The following is a 13,159-nucleotide window of genomic DNA, read 5'->3' as shown; positions in this document are numbered from 1 at the left end:
GAAGGCTTTCAAAGAAGTGCGTTGTTTGATGTTATTAGCGGTATCATACTGTATCTAGACCACGGTGTAGGAGGCACTGAAGATTGCAACTAAGACTAACCAAACCACAGGGTTCTCAAAATTTAGTGTGGGTAAGAGTCACTTGGAGTAGGTTGGGAGTTGAAGAAAACTTGTTAAAAATGCACATTTCCTGGCTGTAACATAAGGTATTCTGAACCAATAGATTTGGGGCCTAAATTGGTAATCTGCAGTTTCAATATTCTCCTCTGGTGATCCTGAACAGGTGGTCCATCTCCCCTCCTTTGGGAAACACTGCACCAATGTTTATTATCGTAGAAGAAAATTACATAGAAGAAATCTACAAGAAATTTCAACAGAATTTTAGAACATTGAAGAATTTAGGGGTCCAGATAACTTTCTTATTTTTTTGTTGTTCAAATCTTATTTTTTGTAAGAAAAAACTGAATAGCTAGGGACATTGGTGATATCAGAAACCTAGATTTCACTTCCTCTATTGTTGTTTATAAAATCAAAGTGATGGAGTCCTGAGAACAGACTAAGTTTATTTTACAAACACCAAAAGAATGTATTTGATAGGAAACTAGCACCTGATCAAAGTGAATGTTGACATGCAGGGAGAAATTTCCTGAGAAGACTGTAAAACTGGCATTATGTTAGTTTACAAGAAAATGAAGCTGCATGAAGAGGATATTTACTAAATAGTGAAACATTAGGTCTCTCTTTTGTTTGAATTATTTACAATAAACATAAAATACATTTTAAGTAAAATATGTCAACGAATACATAGATAAGAAAAAGGGCACAGGTTTTTTTCACGCATCTTGTAACTATTTAAAAGAGACCATTGGATTTAGTGCTTAGCCAATACATGTTTTATTGTGTAAACAAAATATTTGGATATTAATATTTTTAAAAACTGACAAAGTCTTTATCAACTTTTACTGAACACCATATTATCTACTTGACTGTTATATTGCTTTAAGAGTCCAGTCTTAACTCATCTGTGATCCTAAGTGAAGAATAAATAACATGAGAGCCTTAAAATTTCCTAGTTAACATTGAATATCATCATAGTACATTTTTGAAAACTAAGAAAATAAGCTAGGCATGGTGGCTCACACCTGTAATCCCAGCACTTTGGGAGGACGAAGTGGGAGGATCGCTTGAGTCCAGGGGTTCAAGACCAGCCTGGGCAAAATAGGAAGACCGTGCCTCTACAAAAAATATAAACATTAGCCGGTCATGGTGGCATGTGCCTGTAGTCCCAGCTACTCAGGAGGCTGAGGTGGGAGGATCACTTGAGCCCCAGAGGTTGAGGCTGCAGTGAATTGTGTTTGCTGGGGCAACAGAATGAGACCCTGTCTCAAAACAAAAAACAAAACACAACATTGGTGCATGGTTATTAATTAAGCCCCAGACTTTATTCGGATGTCACTGTTTTCCTACTAATATCCATTTGCTCTTCTAGTATCCAATCCACAATACTTTTGGTACATTGGTTATATATAGAGATGTAAAGGGCTGCCATAGGCTGTACGCTGCACTACTCTGGGGGTGCCATTTACATTGCTGTGCCAGGCACTGTTCATAGTGCTTTACATCTATTAACTTGTTTAGTCATCATGGTAGCTCTAAAAGGTAGGCAATATAATTATCCCTATTTTACAAGTAGGGGCATTGAGGACAAAGAGATTCCGTAACCTTAAAAGATCACATAGCTAATAAGTGGAGAAACTGAGATTCTAGTTACACGGCCTGTGCTCTTAGAGACATTTCAGATTGGCGAACTTCCTATCCCAACTGACTAGCTATGAGAACACACTTCTTATTCTAAGGAACTGGCTGATTGACCTTAAGCAAAGTCACTCAATCTCTCTGGACTTCTGTTTGCTCATCCATGAAACTGTAGAAGTGGATTACATAATCTATACAAGTTTCCTACCTTTAAAACAAATGTATGACATTGAAATATGTATCTTTAAATTTAATTTCCAGCTCAGAGACCTACTGCATTTTTGTACTCTTGCCAATCAACTTTTAAAAAATAAAATGTTCAGTAAAATCAGACTATTGAATATTAAAATTCCAATTGTATTTTAAGGAGGATCTATATATAACATAGAGACACTTCTTTTTTTGCCTCAGGTTGTTAGCTTGTTGATTTTGAATTTTATATCATGCTTTTGAATACTACTCAATTTTACATATACCCTTTGTACACCAATAAAACTAAACTAAATGTATGTCACTTCTTATGTAGGAATGCACAAGCAAATAAATAGTATATAGCCACATATTTCAGTAGATTAAACCCAGCTGAAATTATCCCACATGCTGGCACTGTAATAGGCTATTGATCTCAGAGTGCATTTTCTGTTTCTTTATAATTGAATTTTGTTCCCAAATGAAAGAGCATGTTCATTTTCAGTTTGTGTTTAGTGAAATAAAAACTGCATCTGGGATCAGTTTTATCATGTGCCCAATGGAGGACTAAGTATGAAGTCCTCCATTATACTTTCATAGACCTAAGTATGGAATATTGTGACTATTAAAAAAAGGAATCATGCCACCTTCTTGGAAGAGACTGTTTTCCCCAAAAGTGCTAAAGTTTAGATTTGAACTGCCATAAAAATTCTGCATGATTATATCCACAAATCAGGATATACACAGAACTATGGATTTTTCCCTCATGAATGACGAGTAATGGAAGATATGCTGCAATTACACAAATTAACCCATCTCTAGAGACTAAAGGAAATTAAGATTGAAGGAAGTAAGGCAGACTGCTTAAAAATAAAATAAAAAAGATCTTAAAATAGAAAATATTATGCCAAAACTAGAGGTGATTTTCTTTCTTATGCTAGACCTTCCTTTGATTCTTTTAATTACAATGAGACAGAAATTTTAGGACACCAAGGGAGACAGATTATTCAAAGGCTTTTGCATGCTCTTTATTCTCTTTCAAATACGATACTCCCCATAATAGTGTGATACTATTCATCACACTACTTTCAGCCCTCTACCTGAAGGTGACACTCTTCAGCTGTTCCAGAAGGTCCTGGGTCCCAAAGTTCCCGTTACTCACTGCTGATTGGGCATAGATGAGAGTGCCTAATTTTCATTCAGCAGCCTGTTGTGGGTACAGGGTTACAGTTGCAATGAAGCAGGGCTTTTCTGATCCTTTTTATTCTTCTTCTTTCATGGGGGAGGAGAGAGATAAAGTGCCTGCAGTGCAATGCGTTGCAGTACATTCACTCTACGACTCATTTTTCAAACCCCAGGGAAGACTTCCCTGCATCTCTTGACCTAAGTCCTTGAAACAAAATGCAGCTGCATCCTTGTGCTGTGAAAGTTGTGTGTGGTGGTGGTGTTCACATTGGAGAAGGACACTGCTTCAAAGCGCGGGGAGAATGTGAGCAGAGCAAACACTTAAGTGAGAGAAAAGACAAATTGACTTTTCAAATTCTTCCAATCAGAAGGCATGAATGCTGATCCCCACAGTGCCTAGTGTCAGTTTCTTGTTTCACTTTGTGTCCAGCTTGAGATTTTGGGAGAAATCACGTGTTAGTAAGGTATCCTCAATGGTTGCACATGGTTGGTGAGAAATATTTTGCAATGGTGAGCAATTTATTTTAAAATGTGTTGTGTATTTATGTATGTATGAACGTATGTATTATATTTATCTGCATGTATTCTTAAATTTTTATTAAAAATTAAACATAATCTTAAATGTAATATGTTTTAAGCATAACACATTGGCAGCTAGCACATTAGCATTGAATATTAGAATTTTAGATGGTTTTATTTTCTAAAGTATTTATTTTATTTAAAAACTTTTTTTTTTTTTTTTTTTTTTTTTTTTTATTTTTTAAAGAAATGGAGGTCACCTTTATGTTGCCCAGGACGGAACTTCTAACTCTTGGCGCTAAAGCAGAATCCTCTTAACTTCAGATCTTTCCAGAGTAAGTTCACTTGGGGGGGATTACAGGGCACTGCATGCTTATTTCTAAGTATTTATTTAATAATATTAATTACATTTTCAAAAGTTAGGCAGAAAATCGATTTTAAATAATTTTGATTTAAAAATTGATTCTGTTAATATGTGTGCCTTTTAATTTTAAGAAATAGTCTTGAATATTTTAAGAGAGAAACAAACTATTTGAAAACATGAGGCTGATGGTTAATATCCAGTGTCAACTTGGTTGGGTTCAAGGATACAAAGTATTATTCCTGGGTGTGTCTGTGAGGGTGTTGTCAAAGGAGATTAGCATTTGAGTCAGTGGGCTGGGAGAGGCAGACCCACCCTCAGTCTGAGTGGGCACATCTAATCAGCTGCCAGCGGGCTATAATAAAGCAGGCAGAAGAAGCTGGAAGGATTAGACTTGCTGAGTCTTTCGGCTTCATCTTTCTCCCACGCTGGATGCTTCCTGCCCTCAAATGTCAGGCTCCAAGTTCTTCAAGTTTTAGACTCTTGGACTTACATTAGTGATCTGTTTGGGGCTCTCAGGCCTTTGACCACACAGTGAAAGCTGCACTGTTGGTTTTCCTACTTTTGGGAGTTTGGGACTCGGACTGGCTTCCTTGCTCCTCAGCTTGCAGACGGCCTGTAGTGGGACTTTACCTTGTGATCGTGTGAGTCAATATTCCTTCGTAAACTCCCTTTCATATATACATCTGTCCTATTAGTTCTGTCCCTCTAGAGAAGCCTGACTAATACAATGAGGAATAATTTAATTTTTCAGTTTTCTAGCACTTAATTTAATTTACATTTTTGGTGCAAATATATCCACATTTGAACACTTTGAAGACAATTACATTTACTTTTTAATTCTTTAAATAATTGAGGATGAATACAAGTCAAAATTGTGATAAAAACAGGTTGAATAGAAACAGCAATCATTTGGTTGTGCATGCCTGTGGTTTCAGCTACTCAGGAGGCTGAGGCAGGAGGATCCCTCCAGCCCAGGAGTTCAAGGCTGTAGTGCACTATGACCATGCCTGTGAATAGTCACTGCACTCCAGCCTAGACAATCTAGTGAGACACCAACTCTTAAAAAAAAAAAAAAAAAGGAGTATCACTTTTTAAACATTTCTCTCCAAAATGAAGCTCAGGAAAGAAGAAAATTGGGGAAAAAGCTGGGGTTGGAAGGGAATAGAAAGACTTGCTTCCAACAAATAGAATAAGGCAAAATGAGAGTGTATATCTTCTGAGGACTGGGTTGCAAAGATAGTGTGACTTCTTTCTTTTGGATCTCTTGCTCTGTGGGAAACTAGCTGCTGTGCTTTGAGGACACTCAAGCAATCCAATGGAGAGAACATATGGCAAAGAACTGAAGCCTCTTGCCCACAGCTACATGGTTCAGCCATTTCAAAAATGAGTCCTATGGCCCCATTTGAACCTGGAGGAGACTGTAGCCTCAGTTGACATGTGAACCTTCTGAGAGACTGAGCCACAATGACCCAGTTTAGCTGCTTCCAAAGTCCTGACCTACAGGAATTAACGATAAATATCTATTGCTTTAAGCTGATATATTTTTGAAAATTTTAGTGATGTAGGAATAGGTAATTAATACAACCTCTTTTAGTCTATTCTCATAACAGCAACCAAACCATGTTTTAAAAATATGTCAGATCATTTTGTCCAGTTTTTCTCATCAAAGAGAAAAAGTCAGATCATGGACTTCTCACAACTGTCCTGTGGCTCCCCATTACCCTCAGAGCAAAATTCAGTCTTTAATGGCCCCTTCTCTCACGGTTTCCTCACTGACCTCAGCTCCGCCTTGCTCTCTCACTCAGCTTTGGCCACCCTCTTCTGTTTGATGTTCCTCAAACATCCCAGGAATACTCCCACTTTAGAACTGTTGTACTGGTGGTTCCTGCCAACCCAAAACCCAGAGAGCCACACAGCTAACTTCCTCATTTCCTTCAAATCAGCCTAAATATTACTGTTCCAATGATATATATACTGTGATCACTCTATTTATTATATTTAAAATTCACTGCTATCTGTAGCTTTGAGACCCCTCATGCCATTTGTCATACTTTAATTCACACTAACATATTATACAATTTCCCTTTTAATGTTTATATTATATAATGCTTATTTTTTACTGTTTTCTTCTCCCAAATAGCAGGAATTTTTGTCTGTTTTGTTTATTGATATAAACAAAAACATACCTAAAATAGTGCATGGCAGATAGTAGGTGCTCAATATATGTTTGTTGACTGATTTCCTCATTCCTAGCATCTCACTTGTAAAGCACATCCCTCAATAGCAGGCACTCATTCAATTTAAGGCACTGAATCGTAAGTCTTGCATGATCCATCTGAGGCTTTTGAAGAATATATGCAAACACCGTAAATATGGCCATCATTCATTCATTCATGTAACAAATATTGTTTATTGAATGCTTTTTAGATTATAGGCATTTTGCTTGTACTGGGGATACAAACATAAATAAAACACAGTTATGATCTAAAGAAAGTTATAGTTTAATAGGAAGAAAAAGCAAACAGTTCATTACAGGAAATGGGAAAGGGTGGTAAGTTAAAGATGCTTTGGGGATACCTAAGTAGAGATATATTTGTCTATAGAGTTTATGGGAGAGGTTTGGGCAAGATGTATATTTGGTTGTCATTATCATATAGGAAGTGAATGAAGTCACTCAGGAAGGATATACACAATGGAAATCGGAGGTCAAGAATCAAATTTTGAGAAATATTTGCAGTGAGAAGGAGAGGTTGCAGTTACAGAGGCAGTTTAAAAATATTTCCGTTCTTTTCGTTTTGAGCATGGGGTAGGATTGCATTTCTCTGGTCACCGTGAAGTTATAACCACACTGCTAGCTTTGGCCAATGGAATGTGACCAGAAATGATGTGTGTCACTTCTCAGCACAGGCAATGCACAATCAGCTGGTTCCCTTCTCCTTGCCTTGACGATTTGAAATGTGTTTGTCAGAGGCATTGGAACCAGAGCAACTCCATCTTGAATAGGGACTGGGTAAAATGAGCTTGAGACCTACTGGGCTGCATTCCCAGACAGTTAAGGCATTCTAAGTCACGGGATGAGTTAGGAGGTCGGCACAAGATACTGGTCATGAAGACCTTGCTGATAAAACAGGTTGCAGTAAAGAAGCCAGCTAAATCCCACCAGAACCAAGATGGTAATGAGAGTGACCTCTGGTCATCCTCACTGCTACTTCCCACCAGCGCCATGACAGTTTACAAATGCCATGGCAGTGTCAGAAAGTTACCCCATGTGGTCTAAAAAGAAGAGGCATGAATAATCCACCCCTCATTTGGCATATCATCAAGAAATAACTACAAAAACAGGTGACCAGTAGCCCTCAGGGTTGCTTTATGGAGTAGCTATTCTTTATTCCTTTACTTTCTTAACAAGCTTGCTTTCACTTTATGGACTTGCCCTGAATTCTTACTTGCACGAGATTTAAGAACCCTCTCTTGAGGTCTGGATCGGGTCCCCTTTCTGTAACATGTTGACATGGAGCCTCTGTCAACCTGTTTTCCTTAGCGATTATCAATAGTGAAACTCCTCAAGACCTGTCCTGGACTTGCAGTGTGAGTGAGAAATACACTTGTGCTGGGTTAGGCCATTGAACTGTTTGTTACCACACCATAACCAAGTCTACCCTAAGGATTCAAGGAGTCTTAGGAAAAGGAGACTTTAAAGAAGATTTAAAAAGAATGGAGAAAGAAGATTCAAGAAGATGAAGATGTCAAATGCCTTGTTGCAAAATAAAGATTGGAAAGTGTTCCTTTAACTTGGCATTTTGTGGGTCATTTGTGATTTTAGTATATTATGCAATGTGAAAAAATATACAGTTTCTTTCAAATGGTGAACAATTAAAGAAAAAAAAGAAGTCATAAGTGTGGGCTGTAGCAGAAGTGAGGCTCTTACTGTTATCATTGTCTGATAGAAATCTGAATTCTGATCCCACAAATTTGTCTCCTCCCTTTTCCCTGCTCACTTTGAACTGAAGTACCTCTTTACTCCTTCCTTCCTTTCCCTCCCTCGTTGCCTCCCTGTATCCTTTCTCAGGGGAATGTCTTAAAAGAAAGGCATATAATTGCCATCTGCACTTCCTCACCTCTTATCCACTCTTTGGCCTACTGCAAATTGACTTTTGACCTCTTCAATCTACTGAAATAGCTCATGCAAAGAGACTTTTTATGAAAATCACATATAATTTAGACTTTTATTTTCTGCCTAAATCTCTTTCATTGTATGTGATAATACAGCACACGATTATTTGTTGAGCCATTAATTTTGTATCAGCCAAAGAGAAAGGTGAACCTGTCATTTAGACTGGACGGAATAAGAAATAATATTTTAAAATTAGCAGTAAATAGAAACTTGCACAATAAAAACATTTTTGTGTCCCTTGAAATATTACCATTGGTTGCAAGTTTTAAAGACGTAAAAGGTGTTTTCTTTCACATTCGCTTTATTTTTTTCCAGTAGAGATACTGACTGCAGGCAGCTTGCCCCTTTTTTTTTTTTTTTGGCTTGTAGTCACAATACTTGAGCACAAATTTAATGAAGCATTGTTTAATTGAGACTTCTCTGTAGTGAATATTGCAAATTTTTTTTTCATAGGCATTTCCTCACTTAATTTTCAAACAAGTTTTTTTTATTTTTATTTTTTTCATCATGACACCTGTAGACAGGATCAAACAACTTTTGAAGGGTAGTTGATTTCCTCCTATTTACAGATTAAGAAACTGAAGCTCAAAAGAGACAAATTGCCACATTCATCTTGCCACAGGGTGTGTGTGTGTGTGTGTGTGTGTGTGTGCATGTGTGTGTGTGTTTTCTGACTCTAAACATAGAGCAATTTCTACTATGCCCCAGCCACTTGGATGTAGTATGTGTACAAAAGTGACAACACAGATATAGTGATCCTTTAAAGTACGTTTATTTTTCTAATTGATATTTTTGTTCAAACATTACAGGATTATACATTTCCAACAATTTTAAGCAATTTTGATGCTTTCCAAAATGTTGTATATTGAATAACTTTTTGCATTAAATGAATTTAGGTTGGCAATAAGGAACCACTATATAATTTAATAGATACTATTTCATACCACAGTTGTGTTGTCTTTAATACAGAGATGGGTGTTTAGCACTCTTTTGCAATGGGAAGAAATTAGAGTTTGAGTTAAAATAGTGACAGAAATAATTGGATATGATTGTTACCTTAAATAGAGCCACAGTCTGTTGATTTAAGCTTCAGTTAGTCCTAAAATATTCAACACATTCATAACAAAATTTTTTGGGAATCTCTGTCTCATTTATTAATACCTATGAACCTGCAAAACACTGCTCTATTTGTAAGACTGATACGTATGTGATAACGTATGTGATAAACAAAAATTGGAGTTTTCTAGATAGCTTTTGAACTGAAAGTAATGGAAACATGACTACTCAGATTTTAAAAAACCAGGCTTTACCTTTCATAGTTCAACTTATGTTAGTACAAATTCTTCTCAAAGGTGGTCTCCTTGAGAAGGTGCACAGGCTACTGGAAATAGTGAAGACAGTAATAAGAAGAAGATTAACTGGCTTACTTACCAAGAAAATGAATTCAGGAAATTAGATTCTAGTAGAGAACTAGAACAAGCAAATAGGATGAGCAACCACTTATTGGAATAGTGTATTTAAATTTGAGATACAGTGATTTTTTTTTTCTCCCTAGGGTTAAGAATATGATCAAAAGCCTGGAGCTGAAAGAAGGACAATATGTATGGGAGACAGTGAGGACACTTACCTGACCAGAGAAGGTGAACAGGTACAATAAAGGCTAGACTGTAGTGGCTGCAGTGGGTGTTGAAATACATGTTGAATGCAACAAAGAGGTATTAAAATTTCTTGAGCATTAATAGATTGGCCTAATCCTGGGTTTTAGGCAGAGCATCCTAAACCTTAACAAATGGTGAATTTGGAAGCAAATAGACTCAGGGAGATCAGCTATATTGTTTTGCAGAGTTTTGAATTTCATAAGCTAGTAAAGCTCCTAGAAAATTCTTGAGGACTAACATGTAGTTGTTAACGATTTATCTTGAAGGAAAGAATATTTAGAAAACCTCAACAACAAAATATAAAGAGTAAATTACCACATACTATCTTCACTATTTCATACAAAAATGAAAATTTAACATCAAATCAGCAGGAAGGACATTCTTCCAGAGTAAAGGACACAACACTAAGATGAATAAACTTGATGTTCTTAGAGACTTACTACATTGCCTCTGTTTTCTCACTTTCTCCTCTACCTGTAACTCTGTGATATAGCTGCGCAGATACTCAGAATGATATCTGAGGTCCACTGAGCTAAGAAAATACCATAATTACTCAGGTATAACATAATGAAAACCTGGGAAAGAAGAAAGAATAAGAGAAGGAAGGGAGATGATAGAAGAACGACAGCCCATGGCAACAGATTGAATATAGAAGGTAAAAGAAGAAAGTGAAAGATACCTACAAAAATTATACTATGACCTCGCATCGTTTTTTATTTTTATTTTATTTTATTTTTGAGATGGAGCCTCGCTCTGTAGCCCAGGCTGGAGCGCAGTGGCACAGTCTCGGCTCACTGCAAGCTCCGCCTCCCAGGTTCACGCCATTCTCCTGCCTCAGCCTCTCCAGTAGCTGGGACAACAGATGCCCACCACTACGCCCGGCTAATTTTTTGTATTTTTAGGAGAGACGGGGTTTCACCGTGTTAGCCAGGATGCTCATATCGTTTTTAATAGTATTGCACATAACACTGCCCTAATTCATCTCGTAACAGAGTCTGTGGGATGTCATATCAATTGATTGATGTCTTGCTGTCTTCTTTTTCAGGACCAGAAGCCAGAAATGCAATTTGCCAAGCATATGAAGAACATGTTCTTACTAGTTTTTGATAACTTAAAATACTTCTTCATCTAAAACCAGGCTGATCTTGAGAAAAATTTTAAAGGAGATTAGAAAATTCACTTTAACAAACCACCATCATATAGTCACATCAATCTTTCACAGATATTTTTCCAACAATTACCAGAATTCTTAGAGTTTATTACTGATGTTTTGTTCTTAACCTTTGACAATTGCCATTTAGCAATTGCATGGTTTTACCTTTGTGGCTGTAGAGTTTCTGTTTTTTTTGTTTTTTTTTTTTCATTAGAATGATATAAGTAGAGGAATAGAAACTGTCATATTTGCAAAAAAAGAGCAAAGATGCTTTGTGACCTTGGTAATTATATTTGAAGGTTACTCACAAGAGAAAACTTATTTAGGAAAGATGGTTAATTTTTTTTCTTTCAACCAAACTTTTTTTTTCAAAATCAGTTAATGGCAAATGTGTTCTTTGCTGAATATTAATCTATAGTATCATTTAAGATGTTCTTAATTTATGTTTCTGGACTTCATTTAAATGTCAAACTCTAGAAAGGGTAAACTAGCTCACCCCACTGCTAGGTAGTAGCTAGTATTGTCTTTGCTGCAGGGCATTTTATAGTAACATTTTGAAGTATATTGAAAAAAGTTACCAGTTCACTTACTATACAATAGCTTGGAATGTGAATGTCTGAAAGAAGAAAAATTCAATAAATGACTGTGGAGTTATTTGGTGGAATTCACAACATAATAACAAGAAAAGGTTTTCAGCTTCAATCATAATGGAAATGAGTCATTTAATTTTACCCTCAGTCCTGGTACACAGTTTTAGCACCTACTAAGAAGTCTGCTTGCATTTAAATGACTTAAGCAATTATTAAAAGCCAGTTTCAAGAAATAAATGGCATTTATATAAAAAGGAGACTGGGTTTAAACTGCTAGTGCTTTAATTTTCCATAAAAGCAAATTCAAGTTCAGAACAGGATTCAGGATTTAGTAACAAGTCAAAGATTTTCAATCCCTTAATCTCTTTGTGATAACTATATTCATCATTTAGCCATTTTTAAAAGGAAGAAAATAAAACGTTAACGTTGATTCCTACCAGCACTTGTGACTGAAAATTCATTATATATGGTAAATACTTATGTCTCCAAATAGCTATTTGATTTATAATAATTTTGGTATTGAAATGTAATGAAATACTTCTATTGTATTTGCAATTGCTGGAAGAGTAGTACGAATCATACTTCAAATAAAAATATTTCTTATCATTTTTCCCAAATGTTTTGAGTGTAAGAATGCCATTTCCTTTTCTCTCAGGTCTACAGATCTTTACTCTTATTAAACTTTATCTTATTAAACTTTATCTTATTAAACTCAATAGGGAGCCACAAAATAGATAAGATTTCTAAAGGAGGTAACTGAGTGTATACAAAATAACTGATGAAAAATGAAAGTTAAGAAAATGGGGCAGCTAAGTCATCTGTCAACAGTATTTATACTGAAAAGACATTGTAAATATTAACTTCAGTTTTTCTAGCTTGCCATATGGAATTGCTATTATCGGAAGACAAAACAAAATGTGGGAGGTGCCTGACATTTCACTTAAATGTATTTAAACAAAGTTTGTATATGTTCTGAGCCACCTACAATTTTTGAGGCACTATTCTAAGTGCTTATATTTCTTAACTCAATCTTCACAATATCATGAGGTGGGAACTTTTGTTTTTGACCATTTTACAGATAAGGATACTCAAACAAGTACAATCTAGACCTCCAAATGGACACATGCTGCTTAGTAGCTATGTGGCCTCTGTTCTGAGTCCTGTGACCATTTCAGAGTTATAGTTCATGATTCCTTCTTGTAGTCCTGTCACCAAGTGCTATAATTTCATCATTTCCTTGAATTGTTCTTTCTTCTTTTTGCCTAGGTTATCTCCATTTATGCCTGAATGACCATATATCATAGTCTCTTAGTTTAGTGAATTTCAGGCATCAGTCTGAGGACTTGAATTGATTTGTGAAGACATTTCAGCATCTGCTCTCTTAACCTAGTGATTTACTTCAGGGTTTCAGAAACATGGTTCCTACACAACAGCTATTATTTATAGACTGCTGTAGGAACTACTATTTGTAGCCATTTATTAGCACTCACAGGGCCACTTTCTAATCTTCTGAAGGTTCTTTCTGCATCCATGCTTGTTCCCTCTATTTTGCTCTCTATTATACAGCTACCA

The 13,159-nt window shown here is 36.2% G+C and overlaps 1 protein-coding gene across 1 annotated transcript in view; it reads left to right on the top strand.

The window, feature by feature from the left end:
* NUP35 (nucleoporin 35) overlaps positions 1-12,071 on the top strand; it is a 97,946-nt gene extending 85,875 nt beyond the window's left edge. The window contains exons 10-12 of the transcript XR_001884574.1: positions 9,742-9,834; positions 10,338-10,499; positions 10,890-12,071. The gene's annotated coding sequence lies outside the window, so the exon portion shown is untranslated. The remainder of the gene's footprint in view (positions 1-9,741; positions 9,835-10,337; positions 10,500-10,889) is intronic.
* Positions 12,072-13,159: the final 1,088 nt, after the last annotated feature.

This window comes from Rhinopithecus bieti, unplaced genomic scaffold, assembly GCF_001698545.2.
Source record: "Rhinopithecus bieti isolate Rb0 unplaced genomic scaffold, ASM169854v2 scaffold_3041, whole genome shotgun sequence".
NCBI classification, from domain to species: domain Eukaryota; kingdom Metazoa; phylum Chordata; class Mammalia; order Primates; family Cercopithecidae; genus Rhinopithecus; species Rhinopithecus bieti.
Note: the sequence above shows the minus strand (reverse complement) of the source record. Positions and strands in the feature narration are given on the sequence as shown.